Source organism: Callospermophilus lateralis, chromosome 2 (assembly GCF_048772815.1).
Source record: "Callospermophilus lateralis isolate mCalLat2 chromosome 2, mCalLat2.hap1, whole genome shotgun sequence".
NCBI classification, from domain to species: Eukaryota; Metazoa; Chordata; class Mammalia; order Rodentia; family Sciuridae; genus Callospermophilus; species Callospermophilus lateralis.
In genome coordinates, this window is record NC_135306.1 from 120,233,797 (window position 1) to 120,256,292 (window position 22,496).

Consider the following 22,496-nt stretch of genomic DNA (forward strand, 5'->3'; position numbering starts at 1 on the left):
AAGCTGTGATGCTATAATATACATAACAAATAAGTCATAGCTCAAGCAAAGCTGAAGTCTTTCTCAGGAAATAGTTCCCAGAAAATGGGCCAAGTCAGGAAGATGAGGCTGTTCTAAATAGTCATCGAGGGATCCAGTCTAATCATGTCTTCATTGGTCTTTGTCATATCAGCTTGTGTTAAGAGGAGAAAAAGCATAGAGTAATGTGCAGGGAAGCTTGTGGATCAGACCTGAGAATGACCTTTAAAATTTCAATTAAAATTTTATAGTCACATATCCACACTACTTGCAAGTGGAAAAAATGAAATACAGTCCTGTATCTAGAAAGAAGTGGAAGATGGATTTTGATGTTGATTAACAACATGGAACTATAGTCATGGATGGCCTTCTTGAGCCCAAACTAAGTATTTGCTTTTGCAAGATCTGTTAGCTTTAATTTAAATACATTCGGTATTTAAAAAAATATTTTTATTTTTTGTCTTGCTTAGAAAGGTGCTTTTTGCTTTGTTTAGGAAATGTGTGTGTGTGTGTGTGTGTGTGTGTGTGAGAGAGAGAGAGAGAGAGAGAGAGAGAGAGAGAGAGAGAGAGAGAATTTAGGACAATGTTAAATCTGTCTCTTAATCACATAGCCAAGAAAATGTTATCATAATGTTATTGTATTTTCTTCTAGCTTTCAATGTGCATTTTAAAATACTGTTGGGATTACAGTACATAAGTTTTTGGATTTTTTTCTAAATTAATAGTTTAAGCTTTTTAAGCTCAAACACTGTTATAGCTCTATGAATTTTATCATAAGGATATACCATAATTTATTTAATCATTCTCCTATTAATTAGAATTGATTCTATTTCCACTGTTTATTATAAATGACTCTGGTGAATAGGTTTTATACATATAAATTCATGCCTGCATTTTGTAATTATTACCTTGATGGACTTGGTGACTCAAAGAAAAGGTATATATTTAAGGTTCTTAATAATACTGTAAATTTGATTTCCCAAGACTATGCCAATTTACCTTCTCAAGTACAGGAACAAGTGCACCCAATGATGCACACAGTTACCAGATGACCCAACAATTGCACCATGCGGTATTATCCCCATGAAGTAAGTACTCATATTCATACAAAAACCTGTACAGAATAACTTTCATGGCAGCTTTATTCATAATAATGAAGAACTGGAAACAACCCAGATGTCCTTTAAGGGTGAATGGCTCCACCTGTGATCCAGGCATGTCATAGAAGACTACTCATCAATAAAAAAAGGTTGGAGTTATTGATACATGCAAAACCTGGATAGATCTCTGGAGAATTATGCTAAGTGAATAAAAGTCTCAAAGGTTAATTACTGTGTGATTATATTGATATAACATTTTTGAAATTAAAACAAAAAGGAAAATAGGTTAGTAGTTGCCATGAGTTAATGATGGGGGAAGGGTGAAGCAGGGAAATGAGTGTGATTCTAAAGGGTCAATGAGAGGAATTCTGATGAGGGAACTATTCAGCCTTGTGGGGGTGGTGGTACATACTTGCACGCAAGTGTGATAAAACTGCATTCAACCAAATAAACACACACAAATGAGTACAATGAGGAGATCAGAACAAGATTAGTGGTGGATTTTGTCAGTGTTAATATTCAGTTTGCAATATATACAGTAGTTTTGCAAGAAGCTATCACTGGGGGAAGCTGGGTCAAGGGCATATAAGATCTCTATTATTTCTTACAACTAACCACATATTGATCTTTAATTATCTCAAAATAAAGTTTTGTTAAAGTAATCCATGACATTTTTATTTATCATATAGTTCTAGTATTTTTCATATAATCAACTTCTGTTTGATGGCTTCAGCTTTTCTGTAATTGTAATTAGGAAATTGATTTTTTCTTTCATTTCCTATTACTCTTATGTCCATGTTCAAAATATAGAAGCTATTTTCTGTTTGCCCAAATTTTCTTTTAGTTGTTCATATTTTTTTACAGTATAATAACAATTCCAAAAGTATTTCTTCCCCCTCCAGCCTTTTTGTTTGAACATATGATCACAACTCTTTTGCTGACCTAAGTTTAACAGTAGCTTTGGCCTAAGCCTAATTTTTTAATTTTTGTTTTTGTTCATTTTTTAGGTGTATTTGCCAAAAGACTTATTAGCCAGCACTATTGTTTTAGTGTGTAACAAACTGATTGTAATTATTTATATGCTCTAGGGCAGTAAATTTTGTTGTTAAAAGTGTTCTTTTATCACAAAATAATTTTTTATCTATTTTTTTATTTTTAAAATGGCTTTAAATAAGGAGTATTGAGTTAATGATCTTTCTCCCATTCTCTCTGTAGAGCCTTGGTCATCATCTCCCCATGTCCCCATGTATTGTCCTTCCTCTTCTTCTTTATTCATGTGGTTATTTATCACTTCCTTATCCCTGGCACCTACTCACACCCCACACTCACTTTTCTGTTTTATGTATGGTGTATCCTTTAAAATGTGGAGCATTTTTTTGTGTTTCACATTTACATATTGTTTATATTTATCTGTTTCAATGATTTATTGATATGAGGATCTCCACTAGTCTATGTAAATATGCTTATTTACTATTCTGTGTAAATTTGTTGAGTTCTTTGAAATATTCAGTCAGAATTTTGGTTAGAATTATATGGAACATATAGATTAATTTGAGGAAAGTTTTGCTTCTCACTGAGTTTAGTGCATGTTTAGTGGAGAAAGTGGTTAAAGTGACAAGAAATGCACTGGGTTGTGTTTATGTTTCCACTTAAGATTTTCACAAGGGAATTCTACTGTCATTTACCTAATATCTCTTTCATGATGTTTTTAGTATCTAAGCTTGAACCATTTTTATTAAATTTGCTGTACATGAGCTAATAGTGGCTATTAGACTATTGACATGGAGATTTGTGTTATAATCCTTATAACTATTCTTATTGTATTTTTGATTGTATAATTTTCAATTACAGCAGCTTTTCAAAAGGACTTGAGACTCTCTTTACATCTTTAAATTGCATGGATGAATTTATTTGCACAACAAAAATTCGCTATGTCTTAGCTGCTGCTAGGAGGATCCCTGGAAAATGGGTATTGGCTATTTTAACTTACTTTTTTGTCACTGATGTGTTCTTGGTTCCAGTTTTTTAAATGCTCTAGACAGAATTGTGTTGCACCTCACAATTCATATATTGGAGTCCTAATCTCCCACGTGACTGTTTTGGAGCAAGGGCCTTAGGAAACTGATTATGGTTAAATGAAGCCATAATGCCAGAGCCCTGATCTAATAGAAATGGTGCTCTCATAAGAAGATACCAGAAATCTCCTTTCACCATTCTGAGGACTCAATGAGAAGGTAGAGGACTGCAAGCCAGAAAGAGAGCCTTTACCATAACCAGATGAAGTTAGCACTGATATTTCGCTGCTAGCTTCCAGAACTATGAGAAAATGAATTTATTTTGTTTCAGTCACTCAGCCCATGGTATTTTGTTATTGCAGCCCCAGCTAAGATACTAAGTCTGACATTAGAGCGATTGCCGTATTAATTAGTGCACTTGCAGATAGAATTATGAGTCAGCTTTTCATCAGAAATCATTTTATAACCATCTATTTTTGTTCTAGAATATTTAGGCATTAAATAAAGTAAATGAACCATTGGTTGTATCTTTCCATGTTTGCTTATTTCTAATGAACTGCTTGAAATGGTAACTATTTCTTTGAGCCACCTCAGTGCCTTATATTCACAGAAAGGCTTTATGCATCATTTCCTGTTTTTTCTGACACTGTGGATATGAAATTACTTTGCAGCCTAATTCAATTAGGTCATCTGAGACACCTTGTAAGCTAGGTCTCTGAAATGCCAAATAGTATTGCTTAAACGCCTTAATATTTGTTTTCAGAGCAAGAGCCATTTCAAAAGAGCTGCCTAGAAAATTAGATAATTGCACTTAATTATTTTTGATATCAATTGTCATGTTTTTCCCCCTTAGTGGATATGTCATAGTAATCTGATGTTTTCTCATCTCTTTTTTGGGAGACTATTTTCAGATTGAATATATTATATTTGTAGTAGATTTTGGATTTAAATGAAACTTGGAAATGGTGATAAATATGAGAAAGAAATGCTATCTTTTACTTAGCTTTAACACTTATTTCAGTGCCTGAAACACATTAGGATAATGGATGTCTAGGTATTTGTTATATATTAAAAAACAACTAAAAGGAGCCCTTCATTTCAAAATTAATTCATGTAAAACTTTGAAATCTTCTGAAATTAATTTTAAAGTATTTCTCAAAGGATAATTTTGGCAAAGAGGTTCATGAAAACTTGTAGATGTTTACTAGCAATAATCATTGATTACACATCCTCAACATTTAGTCAACATAAGGGAATATTGAGATAATGTTGCTGAAATTAGACTACTACCATTGGCATTATAGGCAAGGAAAATAGGGAAAACTTGTGATGAACACTTTTAGGTGCAACTCATCTCTACTTTGGATGAGATGTAGGCAAAGTCCTGTATATATTCCACTTTGCAATATGGAAGATCAGCCATTGCTTTGCTCTGAAGAAGGTGTAGATTAAGTGAGGAATAGAAATCAGGCTAGATATATTTTATTTTGAGAAACCCGTTGTTATCAAGAGCTCTAGTTTGTAATTGCCATCAGATAAGTTTGGTTGCTTAGAAGGAATCTTAGGTTAAATGATGGCAGCCACTGGAGACTTGAAAACACTAGGTTTGTGTTTGGTGAAGCAGAATATAATTCTGTTTGCTTCAGTTTTCTTTATTTCACCAGGTTCTGATTTAGCAAAAGTTTAAAAGCTGGACTGGGAAAATGATTCTTACCTGCTAAGAAAATGTTTAATAATATAAAAAATATTATTAGCTGGGAATTTTGGGATGCTATATTCAGGGATTCGCCCCCCCCCCCCAAAAAAAAAGGCTTGAAAGCAATTGTACACAGTTTTACCCAGTTGTGACTATGTTATGGTTTGATGGTAAATTAAGAAAGAGTTTTAAGAAAGAAGAAATTTCTTTGTCATTTAGCACCTTCTCTGCCTTGACAATCTGCTCAGTTCTATTTAAATGGCAATTGATATTCATAGTTTGTGAAGTCTCAAGTTTCTGTTTTAGTGCTATCAATTTCAAATTGGATAGCAAATTATAAACACCTGACTTCCTCTGAGTGGACAGATTTACTACACGTTCTTCCAAGGCTTGGGCACTATGATGGTTTAAAATGAAACTTGATCACAGATCCATGGTTTTACCTGAAAAAAGAAGTTTGATTCTTATTAAGTCAAAATTGATAGAGGGAAAGTTAGAGAAAACAAGTAATTCTTTGGTGTGGTAAACTGAAATTTGTAAAACTCCAAAAGAACTTCTATAGAGTTATTGGTGGCCTTGCTTTTATGTTTTGGTGCAATATAATCCACAACAGGACGTGTAAAGTTGAAATGTAATACAAAGAAATTTCATATCATTGTTTCTCTAGAGATAGTTCAGTAAGGGTCAAAGTTAGATTGAATCAAGATAGAGGCAATGCAATTGAACTGAGAAAATTGGATGTGGTCAGATGGCATTAGGGAACAGTAGAGTGAGATTGACTAGCTGTGAAAAGCTTCAGAGAGCAATGGTAAATTTTTATCATTTCAAGAAATGTAATTATTGTTGAACATTTATTATTTATTTAGCATTCTTCTGTTCTGGGGACTTTGGTCACATCTAGTAAATATTTCATAGATTTTTTTTTAAAAAAATATTTAGTTCAGATGCTAACAAATGAAATCAGTTTGAGGACACATATTTTTAAGTTGAATTAGAGTTCTTATATCTGATTAGTTTTGGCCCAAGATACTCATAATCAAGTGAGATCTAAATATTTTCATGATGGTGTAGAAAACTGGTACTATGAGACTTCTGGTGTGGTTTGGGGTCTTTGTCTTGATTTGTGCTAAGGCACCAGCAGTTTTATCCATCTGCATTTGCACCATCAGTGAAAATGTCAATATGGCAAAAAACACAAGTAACAGCTTGGCATTATTATGAAAATAGTTCTGACCTGATGGATTCTGTGAAATGATCTCAGGGGCCTCTGGAGACCCAAAAATCACATTTTGGAAATATATAAGGTATATATAAGGAAATATATAAGGTCTTAGTCTATGATGCTCAAGTCAAGAAGGTGCCATGCCCTTTCATTTTATTTATTTATTTTTGGGGGCCTACTGAGGATTGAACTCAGGAGTACTTGACCACTTACCCACATCCCCAACCCTTTTTTGTATTTTATTTAGAGACAGGGTTTTATTGAGTTGCTTAGTGCCTCGTTTTTGCTGAGACTGGCTTTGAACTCACGATTCTACTGCCTCAGCCTCCCAAGCCACTGGGATTATAAGCATGTGCCACCATGCCAGGCGCCCTTTCATTTTAGATATTTCTTTTGTTTGATCTTGGAAATGCAACTCTAATTGGAAAAGTTCTTGAATTCTATAGCACCAGAAATATCTATTTTCCATAATGCTACATTTTCTACTTTTTTTTTTTCCTTCAGAAGAATTTAAATAGATTTTTGGAAAATATTGTGTATTTTTTATTAATGGTAAGAATAAGGAATTATATCTTTCATTGGTGACTTTTTAATTGGTTTCTTTTATTTTTCCAAAATGTACAGCATTTGTATGGGAATCTTGTAGAATACAGAAAAATTAGAGGAAGAAATTTTCTCAGAAATTATTCAAAGGAGGAAGATTATAATTAGAGTTTTTCAGTACAAATATTAAATGTTTATTCTTGCATAAATATTTTATTATTTGTTATTTTGTTATGTTGGGCCATGTAATTATGGCTTATAGGTTAATAATTATGTTTGCTTTGTTAAAGCATCTGAACACTTACCAGATAACCTACATTGATTGACTACATACATCACAACTTCTTAATCTGGAAGCATATACATGTTCTTCAGGGTCTTCATGAAACCTCTTAGTATTGATATGGAGAATTTGGTATGTGGTTACGTTTTCTGGGGTGAATGTCCACTAGATTATCAAAGTAATTTCTTAGAAACACTTAATCTGAATTATTCTTTATTTAAGGAAATGAGTACAAATACTTTATTTCAATTCTGTGGTGAGAAAAGCATTATTTTAAAAATAAGATAGACTAACCAACTAGTTGCTTAAATTTTCTTTCTGTAACTGTTGTTTTGGCATTATATAGATAAATCCCAAGTTCTTTAATTATGTCTGAATTAATTTACAATACATGAAATTCACCCACACTTGTTCTATTTATCTCTCCATGGAAACAGCATGCTTTGGGCTGCTACTAAATTTTCCACATGTAGGACATTTCCACTTTTATATATAACAATATATCCCTCTAGATCATGTTATTTTTCTTAGACTCCTCATGGAAATGTTTTAATGTTCTTTCAAAAATGTATTTTTAGTGAGTCAGCTTTTCATTTGTATAGGTTGATGTCCCTACTACCACTTATTCAAATATTTTGTTTGGTTGCTTTTAATAATATTTCTTAGTATTCTTGCAAAAATTCTCATTTTGAGGTCCTATTACAAAGTGTTTTCCATATGTATATCTCCCTCATATTTTTGACTTTCATTGAGGCCTAATTTACATATAGTACTCAAATATTAATATGTAGCTTGATGTATTTTTGAAATAGATTTTATTTTTTTAAAGCAATTTTAAGTTCACAGGTATCTAGAGTAGAAGGCACAGAGATTTCCCACATTCCTTCTGCCTCTGGACAACATAGCCTCTCCTATTATCAACATCCCTCACCAGGATGGTATATTACAACTGATGAGCCTACATTGACACATCCTCACCCAAATGCCATAGTTCACATTACACTTCACTCTTGGTATTGTATATTATATGTGTTTGAACAAATATGTAAGGATATGTGTCCACCAATACAGTATCACACAGAGTATTCTCCCTGCCCTAAAATTTTTCTGTGCTCCAACTACTCATTTTTTCTTATTACTTAACACCTGGTAAACTGTGATCTTTCTACTGTCTCCGTAGTTTTGCCTTTTCCACAGTATTATACAGTTGGAATTATACAATATGTAGCCTTTTAAGATTGGCTTCTTTCACTTAGTAAAGTGACTTTAAGATTTCTCCATATCTTTTCATGGTTTGATGGTTAATGTTTCATTTTAGTACTGAATAATATCCTATCATATGGATGAACCAGAGTTTGTCCACTCACTTACTGAAGGGCATTTTGGTTATTTCCAAGGTTTAGCAATTTTTAAATAAAGCTATTGTAAACATTCATGTGCAGGTTTTTGTTTATACATAAGTTTTCGTCTCACTCAGTTAAATACCAAGGAACATAAATGCTGGATCTTACCATAAGGATATGCTTAATTTTGTAAGTAATTGCCTGCCTCAAAGGCCAAACTGTTTTTCAATATGACCATACAAATTTTCATTGTCGGCAGCAGTGAATGAGTATTCCTGTTGCTCCACATCCTTGTCAGCATTTGAAGATGTCAGTGTTCTGAATTTTGTCCATTCTACTAGAGGTACTTCATTATACTTCTAGTTTGCATTTTCCTGATGTCATATGATATAGAAAACACATTCATACACTTACTGGCATCTGTATATCTTTTTTGGTGGGGTGGCTGTTAAAATATTCAGCACATTTTTAAATGGGGTTGTTTGTTTTCCTGTTGTTGAGTTTGAAAAATTCGTTGTATATTTTGGATAACAATTCTTTAGTATGTCTATCGTTTAAAAATATTTCCTCCCAGCCTAAGTCTTGTCTTCTTATTCTTTTGCTAATCTTTTGTGGAGCATAAATTTTTAATTTTAATGACCTAATTTAGCATTTTTTTTCTTTTATGAATTGTATTTTTGATGTTGTATCTAAAAAGTCATCACCAAACCCAAGTTGATCTTGGTTTTCTTGTATGTTAACTTTGAGGAGTTTTATAGTTTTTCATTTTACATTTAAATCTGTGATCCTTTGTATTTTGATTTTTATGAAGAATGTAAGGTGCATACCTAGATTTCTTTTTTTTTTTTTGCATATGGATATCTAGTTGTTCAGTATCATTTTTTAAAAGACTGTTTTTTTCTTCATTGTATTGCTCTTTTTTGTCAAAATTCAATGACTATATTTATGAAGGTCTATTTCTGGGCTTGTTTTTGCATTCCATTCATCTATGTATTTATTTTTCCATTATTACCACACCATCTTGATTATTGTAGGTCTAAGTAAGTTTTGCAGTCAGGTAGTTTCATCCCTCCAACTTTGTTTTTCTCCTTCAATATATTATTGAATGTTCTGGGCCTTTTGCTTCTCTACATAAACTCAAGAGTCAGTTTGTTAATATTCTCAAAAACTTGCTGGGATTTTGATTAATATTGCATTAAGTCTATATTTTTTTTGTGCGAGGAAGAACAGATATTTTGACAATATTGATTCTTCTTATCCATGAAATGTCATTTCTCATCATTTTCTTTGATTTATTTCCTCATAATTTGTTAGTATTCCTCATATAGATTCTGTTCATATTTTGTTACACTTATATGCTAGTTTTACATGTTTTTGAATGGCCATGTATACAGAATTGTTTTTATTTTCAAATTCTACTTGTTTATTGATATAAATAAACAATAGACTTATTTGTTGGTTGATATATGGGAAAGCAAAGACTTACATATTAATTTTGTGTCTTGCAACTTTGCACTAATCATTTATATTCCTGGAAGTTCTTTGGTCATTCTTTTGGGTCTATGACCTTACCACACTGAATGCCCCTCATCTCATCTGTTCATTCTTTTGGATCTCCTTCACAGATGATTGTGTCATCTGCAAACAGTTCAATCTCTTTCTTTCTAATATTTATGCCTTTTGCTTTCTTTATTGACTTATTAGGACATTCAGTGTGATACTGAAAAGGTGAGAGGGTACAATCTCAACTTATTCCTGTTACTAAGGAAAGCTTATAGTTTCTCAGTACTAAGTATAATACTAGTTGAAGGGTATTGTAGATATATTTTTTATCAAAATGAGGAAGTCCTATTCTCTGGTATATGATACATTTAAATGAAAAAATGCTGGGTTTTGTCAAATGCTTTTTCTGCATCTATTGATTGATCATGGGAGATTATTTCCTTCTTTATCCTGTTGATATGATGGACTACATTAATTGATTTTCAAATGTTAAATTAGTTTGCATGGCCTAGGATAAGTCCTACTTGGTCATGGTATATGGTTATTTTTATACATTGTTTTCTAATATTTTGTTGGGTAATTATACATAAATTTTCATGAAAGATTATGCTGTAATTTTTTTCTTGTAATGTTTTTGCCTGGTTTGGGTATTAGGGTGAAACTAACCTGAGATTGAGTTAGGAAGTATTCCTTCTGCTTCTATTTTCTGGAATAGACTAGAAAAATGGTGTAATTTCTTCCTTAAATGTTTGGTACAATTCACCAGAGAGCACATTCAGACCTAGTACTTTCTGTTTTGAATGGTTATTAATTATTGATTCAATTTAATTTACAGATATAAGACCTATTTAAATTGCCCATTTTTTTCTTGTGTGGCAGATCATGTCTTTAAGGAATTGGTTCATTTCATCTAGGTTATTGAATTTGTGAGCTTGTGGTTGTTCATAAATTCCATTATTGTTTTTAATGTCTTTCGGATCTGTAGTGATATCCCTCTTTTTATTCAAATATATAATAATCTGTGTTCTTTTTTCCCCCTTAGCTTTGCTAGAAGTTTATCAATGTTTTGACCTTTTATAAGAACCAGTTTTAGTTTGGCTAATTTTTCTCTATTCACTTCCTGTTTTTCAATTTTATTGATATGTACTCTACTTTTATTATTTATTTTCTTCTGTATACTTTAGATTTACTTTGTTCTTCTTTCTCTGGTTAAGATGGGAATTTTGATGATTGAAGTTAGACCTTTCTTCTTTTCACATGTGTGTTCAGTGCTATTAATTACCCTTTAGCCCTGCTTTCCCTGCATCTAACATATTTTGGTAAGTTGTATTTTTATTTCATGATATTTTAAAACATTTTTCCAAATTTCTTCTTTGATGTGTGTTATGTAGAAGTGTGTTGTTTGATTTCCAAATATTTTGGGATTTTCTGTTATTGATTTTTACTTAAATTCCACAGTATCTAAGAACAAACATTGTACTATTTCTTTTAGATTTGTTAAGGTGTGTCTTATGACCAAGAATGTTGTCTGTCTTGGTGAATATTTCCTGTGAGATTGAGAAGAATTTATATTCTGCTATTGTTGGATTAAATAGACTATACATGTCCATTATAACCAGTTGATTGATGATATTGTTGAGCTCCACTGTGTTTACAGATATTATGCTAGACATGTCCATTTTTTATGGAATATTGAAGGCTACAACCATAATACTGGATTCATCTATTTATCCTTGCAGTTTTATCAGTTTTTGCCTCACGTATTTTGGTGCTCTTTTGTTAGATGCACACGTTAAGAATTTATGTATTCTTGGAGAATTAGCTTTTTGATCATTATGCAATGGCCCTGTTTCCTTTGCTGTGTGTTTGAAGATTTGAGCTGATAAGGTTTAAATGCTTTTCTTGTAGGCCAGTTAGGCCCTGATAAAGCCCTATAACATTAGGCTCTGGTTAAATAGTCTCTTCTGAAGAGACAATGTGTCACAAAGTACAGAACGCTGTGATGTATTTCAAATGGTTCCTTTTTCTCTCTCCCTGATGAAGTTACAAGAGGATTTTTCCTCAATATTTACTGTAAGAACTTGACTTGGAGGGAAGACTCACAAAAGTGTGTAGGTCCCTGGATGACTGGGTTCCTCTGGAATTTTTGTCGTTGTTTTTGTGGTGCTGGGAATTGGTGTGGGCCTCATTCATGAGGTAAGCTCCAATCATTGAGCTACATTCCTAGTCCTTTCAGTTTTATTTTTGAACAGAATCTCACTAAGTTAGCCAGGCTCTCCTTGAGTTTTAGTTCTCTTGCCTCAGTCTCCTGAGTTGCTAGGGTTATAGGTGTGGGCTATTTTGTGTCCCTGGATTTTTTAGTCTCTCAGATTTCCACAATGAACCTCCAGCAATTCGTCAATTACTGTTCCAGTTATTGCTCCCTGGCACTGGTTACCAAGGAGGTGTCTCTTCCTGGGTTTCTGCTCTAAGAAATTGTGAGTTTCTATATCAGTCCCCCTCACCTGCTTTTTTTTTTCTTCCAGTTTTTGGGGCAACACTTTGCACTGTGACCTCATTTCTCTTATGGATCTAAAAAGAGTTGTTTATTTTTCAGTGATTGAGATTTTTCTTCACTTTTTATTTGTTAGGAAGAAGTGACTTCAGAAACTGGAAGTAGCCGCCATAACATTTTGAAGTTATTTCGTGTTGTAATCAACAATCTTGTATTTCAATACAATTGTTATTTATATTTGACTTAGGACATTGTATGACAAATAACAAAATGAGCATAATTTATTGGATTATTTCTTCCTTCAAATATTAACTAAGATATTTCTTTTTTTCAAATGCCAAATACTTTTTACTTTGTAAAATTTTGTACACTTTAAGTTCAGCCAAATGCTTGTAACCAGCATTCTTTTGATTCATTGATTACAAATAAATCTGTGATGTTTGGCACTGTCAGAGTCCTTCATGACTTAGCCTAAAAGTATGTTATATGTGTGATACTAGTTCCTTAGGGTAACAGAGATCTTCAAGAATAATCTTGTAGGATTATTTATCTGATTTTGTTCTTATACTTGAAATGTCAAAAAACACAAGACACTGTAAAACACCCCTTAAATTTTTTTTCTGATATTTTCTGAAAAGAAGAATTTGATAAGTGAGCATCTATCTTCACAGGAAACTTCTTGTTGTTGTTAATATTTCTTTGTAAAGGAATATAACGACCCTACTTTACTATTCTCTATATCGAAATAATGGCTTGACGATAAACACAATCATTTTATTTAATAATTATTTCTAGGAATCATACTTCCAATACGGGGAAGACCCTTAATAATCTTGTATATAAAATAATGGGCTTAGTCAAAGTTTAATAAATTTAAATTTGTTTTCAACTCCAGGAATTTCTATTTGTTAATTTTCATTGCATGATCACTACTATACTTCCGTGTATTTTTATAATGAGTTTTGAAGATTCTTTACTGGAAGAAGGCTTCAAAGACTCTTTTTAAAAGCATTCATTACCAGAAGTGGGAAATGAAGGAATTTAAAAATATTATTTATTAAAAGTGGAAAATACGCAGTTAATTTTGTGAATATCTAATACTAGAGGAAAGGCATCAAATAAACTTGGAAACCAAAAGGAAGGATGTTGGTACTTACTAACTTATTATAAGTTGTTAGAACATACTTAGAAGGAAGTAGATTTTAGGAGTAGGGCATTGAAAAATCATTAGGATAGTAAATTTATATTAAAAGAGAAAAATAACTAGTGTGCTATCAATTTAGTATATATTTGGCAGTCCCCAAATGAAAAAATAATTATTAAATTTCCATCAAGATTTGACCAGGATGATGACTGCAAATATGGTCTAGAATATGAGAGTAAGATCTGAAAACAAGAAATGTCCTTAATCAGGAGTAAGTAGCCTTAAACTTGTCATTATTGTTATTGTATCTCCACAGAGAAGTCTATATGCTATGGAAAAACCATTTTAAAATGCAATAAATAACAATAATAAATAATTTCTTAAAAACACCACTTATAATAGTATCAAATAATACCTAGGAAATACCTCAAATTACAAATATTTAGAAAAAGTTTAATAGAAGATGCTCAAGTTCTGTGTAATCAAGACCACAAAATTCTTCTATGAGAAATTAAGACTTACATAAATGGTGATGGATGCCATATTCACGAATTTCAAACTTTTCTTTTTCCTTCATTATAGTTTCAGTGCATCCCAATTAAAGTCCAGGTGCTCTTTTGTAGAGGATGCTGATTCTAAAATTTATATAAAAATGCAAAATGCTTAGAGTAGCCAAGATATTCTAGAGGAGAAAGAAAAAAGTTGGAGAACATATCAGACTCCAGGCATATTATAAAGCAGCAGTAATTACCACAGTGTGATTCTGGCATAAAAACTAATAGATGCATCAGTGCAATAGAATAGAAACCTCAAAAATAAGCTTAAACATATATTTGCTTTTTGACAAAGGCACCAAAGTAATTTAATAAGGAGTAGAACTTACCATTAGTGTTGTAGTAACTGGATATGTATACTGAAAAAGCATGAACTTTGACCAGCTTCATATACATACAAAAATTAATTTGGGACAAATCATAGAAATATAAAAGTAAAATTTGCAAAGCTTTTAAAACAAATCACAAAACATGACCTTGGGGGAAAGGCAAATATTTCTTAAGAGGGTATAATAAGCACTAATAATTAAAAAACTTAGAAATTAAATTTCATCAAATTAAAAACTGTTTGTCTCATGAAACAGAAAGTAAAAAGGCCATCCATAGACTGAATAAATATTCAAAGTACATACATTTGACAAAGGACTTCTATCTAGAGTATATTAAGAATTCTTGGGGTTGAGATTGTGGCTCAGTGGTAGAGCACTTGCTAGCATGGGTGAGGCACTGGGTTCAATCCCCAGCACCACATAAAAATAAATAAATAAAATAAAGCTATTGTGTCCATCTACAACTAAAAAATAAAAAAAAAATTACAACCCAATAAAAAGACAACCCAAATTGAAATATGGGCAAAGTATTGATCAGACTTTTTTTTTTTAATAAATGAGTAAAAAGTGCAGAAAAAGACATTTAACATTGTTGTCATCATGAAAATGTAGAATAAAAATCACAATATTGTATCACAATAGAATGGCAGTTGCCATTATGACTTACAATCCTGGAGGTCAGCACCATGAGAGGAAAATAGAACTCTCATATTTTGCTGGTGGAAATGTGATTGGTTCAACCACTTTGCAAAACTGGCAATCATTAGTAATGCTAAATGTACACCTACCCTATGATCTTACAGTTTCATTACTGGGCATATTATTTCCCAAAGGAAATAAGAGCAGTGTTCATAAAAAAGATTTGTACAGTGATATTTCTAATAGCTTCATTAACTTTGCAAACCTTGAAACCATCCAAATATTCCTTAATGGGTTACAGGTTATAATATTCTCTTTTATATTCTGTCATCATTGCCACAGAATGGAACTCTTGTGGTTTTTTCTCTAGTCTGAAAGAATCAACTTAAACAGAAGTCTACTGTTGTTCAAATGAGGTTTCATGCAATGTTTATGTAGCATAAAGATCTGTAAAAACTGCAGTTGTATTTTTGCAGAGGTGGTTTGGAGTGACTTAGCTAAATGAAATTTCATGTCAAAAAAGATTGGATAGTGTAATATCCAACTGGAGCTATTCTGTGGCCAACAAGAAATACAGAAGCTAAGTGTGGGAGTTCAGAGTCATGATCCGTCCCCTACAAGGTGATATTAGAATCTTAAACTTCCCAAAGAATGTGTAGCAATGTCATAGTGGCTGTCCTCTGAGCCTTCCAGAAAACTCAAGCTTCAGGGGGAAGAAATGGAGAGGAGTAATCTAGAGAGCCACAGCCACCACTCTGGAGCTTATCAGCAGGACAGGAAGGGCTGCATTACTTGCATCATCTCAATGTTTTTCCAGCTAGTGAGATGAAGAATCAAAATAAAGGAACAGTCACTCAATTTAGATGCACAGGCTGCTGGTTTGCAGTCACAAATGCATTTAATACTAGAGAAACATTCAGTGGAGAGTTGGATTTTAATGGAGTGCATTCATTTGGTATAGATAATAAATTTGAAGATTTTGGGTGTCAAAGGTTAAAATATAAATAAATAAATAATATATAGAGAGTGGCAGATTTAAGGAGACTAAGGATCAGGTTATCATTACTTAATTGGGGATGATTAAACTCAGAAGAGGCAGTCCGGTGCAAATGAAGTTAATGAATTAGATTGATACTAGAGTACACTATACAAAGTAAACAGTATTGGCATATAATTGGAGTTGCATCAATTTAGCAAAGTTAGAGTCAGAGAGGTGAAGAGGTTTTAATTTACATAAGATATGCTCTGAGTATGGAAGTTTTCACAAGCTTCTATTTTTCAGCAACTTTCTATTATAAATAAAAAACCAGCACTAAAAAACCCTTTAAACTGTACTTATTTGCATAATGCCAAAATTTAATATGCTTTGTCATATTTGAAGGAGCTTTGGTTGCAATAAAAGCTTCTGTTCCTTTAAACAGTTTTCAACAAGTATGAAAGACCATGAGTACAGCTGTCATTTGTGGATACTGTGAATAACTAGAATTTTATCCGACAGCAGGAGGTGAAGCCAAGACATGTAATAGTTTTGCAGACATCTGAGGAGATTTAAAAATAATAAAAAACCCCAACAATTTTAGTACTTGAGTAAAATAAAATCATATGTTTCATCTTTGCTCTAAAATTCTTCAAGTTTCAATGGTCCTGTAATAAGTATGTTATTATTGGCCTTTTCCTGGCTGTAGAAGTGAGCCATGAGACAGGGGCAATAGGTTTTGAAATGTTTGAGGCTTGAGGGGCTGCATTTGGACACATCAGAGATTAAAAAGGCAAGATTCTTGTCTTCAGAAGTTTATGAGAATCTATTCATATGGTGAAGTGATTTATTTTCTGTCATTTGACTTTTTGTCTGATTTGTCCTTCTTTATACTTTTTCATCTCCATGATTTTTGGGGTTCTTTTTAACATACAAGAAATCATCTTAGAGAAAATAAAAAATGAAGAGACTAAAAATACTATGTCCAACTTTCCAGTAAATATACAATATAATTATCTTCTGAGGGGCATGAGATAATTAAGTACATTTTATATCCTTAGGAATGTGCTTAAGTGACTTCAACAAGAAGGAAGGATAGAAAATGTAAACCTAGAGGCATGGCATTGCAAAAGACATTGATTGGACCTAGTTTTCATTTAATGTATATTTACTATTGTCAAGAAAAGACATAGTACACTGAAAGTAATTTATTGCAACCTGATGGACAATTTTGTAGGTTTTTAAAAAGTATTTAAAGTACTGGATTGGACTGTAGTCTTTTATATTTGCTTTTAAGAAGGGGTTTTCTTTCTTTGTCTTAATACCCCTTTTGTACTGACTATATTTTTCCCTCTTGTTCATGTTCTCAATAAGTCTTAGAAGAATTGGTTATTCTAAAATAGAGAATGGACCACAGTAGGAGGATATATCAAGATGTCTAACTGGAAAGGAAATCAATTGCTTTTCCAATAATCAAAAAGAATATAGCACCCAAGAAATAAACTTTTCTAACTATACTTATGGGGCAAACAATTGCTATAACCTTGCTAGCCAGCAACCAGAAATGATGAATTAGGTGTTTACTAAATCATTGCACTTATTACAGCACAAACACCTGTTGGCTATAAAGGAAAAGTACAGCCCTAAAAAGAAACCAGAAGGCATGGGAAATAAAAACAATTGTGCTATTTTCCCAACAGCCTGTGATGATGAATTTTTCTTTCAAAGCCTTTGAAATAAAAATAGGTTGCTCATTCAGAATCATTTTTAGTTCTCAGCATCTTTAAAAGACTTTTTCAGACAACTTACCTTCAGAACATAGTGGTTAGGCACAGTGATTATTCATTCTTTTTTCCCCCTTTAGAGAGAGGCCTTCTCAGGCAAGTTTCAGAATGATTTATCTAGAATCACTGTGGTAATAGGCTTCAGAGACTGAGAAAGAATTAGGTAGGTCTCAGGCCCTACTGGCCAAAGATGAAAATGACATTATAACTTACAGCAGATGAGAGTCTCTGGTGCAGTCATGGAAATGTAAGACTGATATTACTTCCAATTTGAGGGACCAAATTTCATGGTGTTTACTCAGTTAATTTCATTGCTAATCTTATGAACAATTACCTTCCTTAGTTTTGATGCCTGACACTTAACCAAAACATACTCAGCTCTGTCACAGTCTCTCTTTGCTTCTCCCACTAGTACATGGCATTGTTAACAGATAATTAATTCAACCAGATGTAATGATTGTTTGGGTAGATGTGACACAATATGGGGCTGAAAGGAATGAGGACTTAATAGCGCAACTGAGAGTAGCTGAAATGATTGGCAGGAGGTCCAATCAGCTGTATAGGAAATGAAATAAAACGGGCAGGGAAAAGTGTGGCACCAAGGGACTGGATGCACGTAAGTGCAGTTTTAGTAGAAAGTGGGGAAGGTTTTTTTTTTTTCCTTTTATGAATGAGAAAAATGGTATTTGGATCTTGACATTTAAAATACTTTGATTTCTGGAGGCTGCTGTCTAATGGAGGCCACATAAGTGGAGACAGAGAGATAAATCATGTCAAGAAATTATGACAATATAGTGCTTGGTGAGTCTGCAGTTGAACACAGAGTAGGGCAAACTCCCAATACTAAACTATTTAGTCAATTGCAGAACATCCATACAGGGCAATAAGAATTAAAGGAATTGAATAATATACTATGTTTTCTAGTATGGGATAACATTTTTAAAAATCAGTGTCAGTGTACTTGTTAGTTATAATAGAGTGAGATAGAATCTTTTGCTCAGAAGGTATTTAGATTTTTGTCAAAAGACTACATAAAAGCATGAAATCATAAGGGAGCATGAAGGAACTGATCCAGCAAGGACAACAGGAGAAAGAATGTGGAACTGTCATGGAAAGACAGCTAGGCAAGTAAGACTTGAACTGGATTTTAAAGGATAGTTAGTCATTAGCAAAGTAGAGAGTAGGAGCTGGAGTGAGTGATTCCAAGTGGAAGAGAAAGGCTTTTATCTGTATGAAGGCATAGAGGCAGGTGAGGCTGGAGTACAAGATGCATGCAGGAGAGGGATCCAGGAGCTCCCTTAGGAAGGACCTGCATGCCCTGCTTCACTACTTGGACTTAATTGTGAAGGAAATAGAAACCATTGAGGCTTTATAGGATCTGATATGATCGAATTTAGAATTAGAATACATGACTATTTTATTTTTCAAATTTTTAACTTTGTTTTTCATTTGTTCTATTCAGTTATACATGACAGCAGAATGCTCTTTGATTAATTCTACACAAATGAAGCACAATTTTTCGCTTCTCTGGATGTACACAAAGTAGGGTCACACCATTTGTGTAATCATACATATACCTAGGGTAATGATGTCTGTCTCTACAATGACTATTGTATTGACAATATAGAAATTATGTTGGAGAGGGTAATACTATAGTCCTTTTGGAGCATTTCATGTTTAAAGTATCTGTTCTTTTTTCCTGTTTTAGTTTTTCTTCAAATTAAATGTATACAAATATAAATGCATATATGTCTATAAATATTTATATACATATTATTGTCTTTATGCAGTGCATTTGGGCATATACATATGAATAATACACAGTATATATGTGGGTTTACATATATGTATGTGTGTATATGTAGATATATAGAAAGTGGAGAGGGAAGGAGGGAGGGAGATAAAGGAAGGGGGGGAAGGAGAGAGAGGGGAAGGGAAGAAGGGGAAAGAGAGAGAGAGAGAAAGAGGGAGAAAGTATAAGATAAGGTTTCCTCGTGAGTAACTAAAGTTCCAAAATAAAGTTTATTTCTGTTTCATGTGAAATATGTAGGCCATCTAGAGTTGGTATTTGTGTATCAGGAACCTAGGTATCTTTTATTTTAGTACTCCATTTCCCACAGCATGTAGATCTGTCCTCATGGCCCAGGATGTCTGCTTGAATTCCAATGTCTTGTACATTTCAACTAACAGGAGGAGAGAAGGATGGATGAATAGGAAACCCTTTATTTTAAGCACACATTAATGTGACTTTTCAATGTATAGCCCACTAATCAAAATTTAGCCTAAGAGCCTTGCTTGGCTGCAAAAGACGCTACAAAATATTATCCTTATGCATGGCAATATGAAGTGGCTTTCCTACAAGCAAGAAGCAGAAGAAAAATCACAGCTCAAGAACTTGGCATCTCTTCCACATACAAGTGGCTATCCCCCCTCACACCCTCAGTAATCCTGTTTAGAGAAAATATGATCCTGTTTGTGTTGTTGGCAAGTTCCTAGAACTTCTTCCCTTTGGAATAACCTACCAATCAGCTCATAGTTTGTGTGCTACTATACCATTTTATGAGTATATGCATTGTGGTTTAGTGAATATTATATACAAGGATTGTACTAAGTTGTATTTGTATAGATCTTTCAAAATGTTTACAAAATATATTCACATTTATTATTTCATATAATCTATATAGCATTTCTAATACTAATCTTTTAAAACTTCAAAGATGCCATTGAAGGCAAACAGGGTGAATGTAAGTGATTAGGTAGTGTCACTTAATTTCCCTTCAATAGTAATTTGCTTTCTCTGAATACCTACAATGTATAGTAGCAAAGGGAAATATCATTTTTCTTATCCAAATATAGGTTTGTATACACAGAGAAGATGAGAGAGATACTGAAAGTCTGCTAGTTGGCTCAATGATAACCCTCAAATATTCAATTTTTATGTGTTTCTCTGATGAGAATATAAATGAATGAATTCCTCAATTGTGAGAATTTTAACATGAGATATTTTAAAGTTTAGGGGTCAGAAATGATAAAATCATAACATCATATCTCTCACCAATATATAAGTTAATTAAACTTATAAGTTAATTAAAATCCTATATTCTTTCATTACCAAGTTATAATATTTTTTTCTCTTTAGATAAATTTTATTCTGTGGGGAGTAAATTTCAATGGCAATAAATGCATATTTTGACATACATAATTTTCTGTGAAATAATGGCGGTAAAATTGCAGATAGTGTCAAATGAAAACAAACAGCTTCACCTAGCACTAAATTCAGAGAGCTTCTCTTGTAAATTAGATGTGTAAAGTCCTAAGGGAATACATTGTATCTGGGTGAATTAGGCATTTTAAATCTTATAACACACATTTTGCATTCCCAAGCCATTGGGAAATAATAATTTAATGCTCATTCAAGCATTTTTGTCTTTCTTCCATTTTACCTCTCACTCCAGTTTTCAGAAGTTTGGTATATATCTTGACTTTATTAAAATTATACAAGAACAGTTTGGAAACTGGAGCTTGTAGGGAAAAATAAAGTGCACAATTGGCAATTGCAAATTCATGCAAAACTCCCTTTTGAACAGGACAGGTTCGACCCCATGCTCACCATGCCTTCCTTGTAGCAGCTCCACTAATTGTTTGTAATGTTGAATAAAATCTTTGTCTCTTAGATAATGGGAATGCATCTATAAACCTCCCATCTTAAGGTATTATGGACTGAAATGGAATGTGGAAGGATGAGTTGGTTTTTATTTATTTTTTTGGCAAACAGAGAAAGAATAAAAGGAAGAAAGAAAGAGAAGAGGGTGTTTTAGTAAACTTTTTTTGTTGCTGCAACCAAAAGATCTGACAAGAACAATTTTAAGGAAGAAAAGTTTATTTTGGGGCTCATGATTTCAGAAATCTCAGTCCATAGACAGCCAGCAGAATATCATGGAGGAAGAATGTGGTGGAGAAAAGCCTCTCAAGACATCACACCTGGGAGCAGAGAGAGAGACTAAGCTAAGCCAAATATGTACCCCAAATGCACACCACCTCTTCCAGCCACACCCTACCTGCCTGCAGTTACCCTCAGTTAATCCTTCTCAGGGGATTAATGCACTGATTAAATTAAAGCTCTCATAACCCAGTCATTTCACCTCTAAACCTTCTTGCATTATCTCACATGTGTGCTCTTAGGACCACCTAAAATCCAAACCATAACAGAGGAAAGGGGAAAGAGATGAATTACTTTGTGAAAATTTCCGTGGAGAGAAACCTGATCATGACACCTTGCCATGGATAGGCATGTTCTGAAGGAACTTCTGACACATGTTCTTCTTACATATTGAATTGACATTTATATCCTCCCCTACTTATTTCCATACCCCCTTATTAGTGACTAGCATTTAAATATCTCATAAAACAAAATATGTATTCATGCAGAGAACATTTTAATCAATCAAATTGATATGCTGAATTATCCTGGGCAATTGTTTAGAATTGATTGTAACTGGCATTACTTTAGAACTTCTTGTTTATTTCTTTGTTTTATTCACTATTGAAAATATTGCAGATTTTAGGGAAAAGAGGAAGACTGCTTTCTGAGTCAGGGAGCCTAATGGGCTTCAACAAATTTGACATCATTTTACTTCTTTAGGTAGATGATGGCTAAATTGGTATTCATTATCATTCTTTTTCATGGGTAATAAATTTTTAATAAGAATACTGCACTGTAAAGAGGACTGAACAGTCCCTAGTTTTGTGAGTTTTGGCAACTTGTAAAATCATTCTTGATCTTAATAGACTTCCTATAAAAACTCAAAAACAAAAAATTGAGAAGCATGATAATTAATAAAGTCAGAGTTTGG

At 33.0% G+C, this 22,496-nt stretch overlaps 1 protein-coding gene across 1 annotated transcript in view; it reads left to right on the forward strand.

Annotated features, from left to right (window-relative positions):
* The window catches only part of Gucy1a2 (guanylate cyclase 1 soluble subunit alpha 2), a 265,455-nt gene that overhangs the window by 98,685 nt on the left and 144,274 nt on the right, over positions 1–22,496 (forward strand). The gene's annotated exons all lie outside the window — the stretch shown is intronic.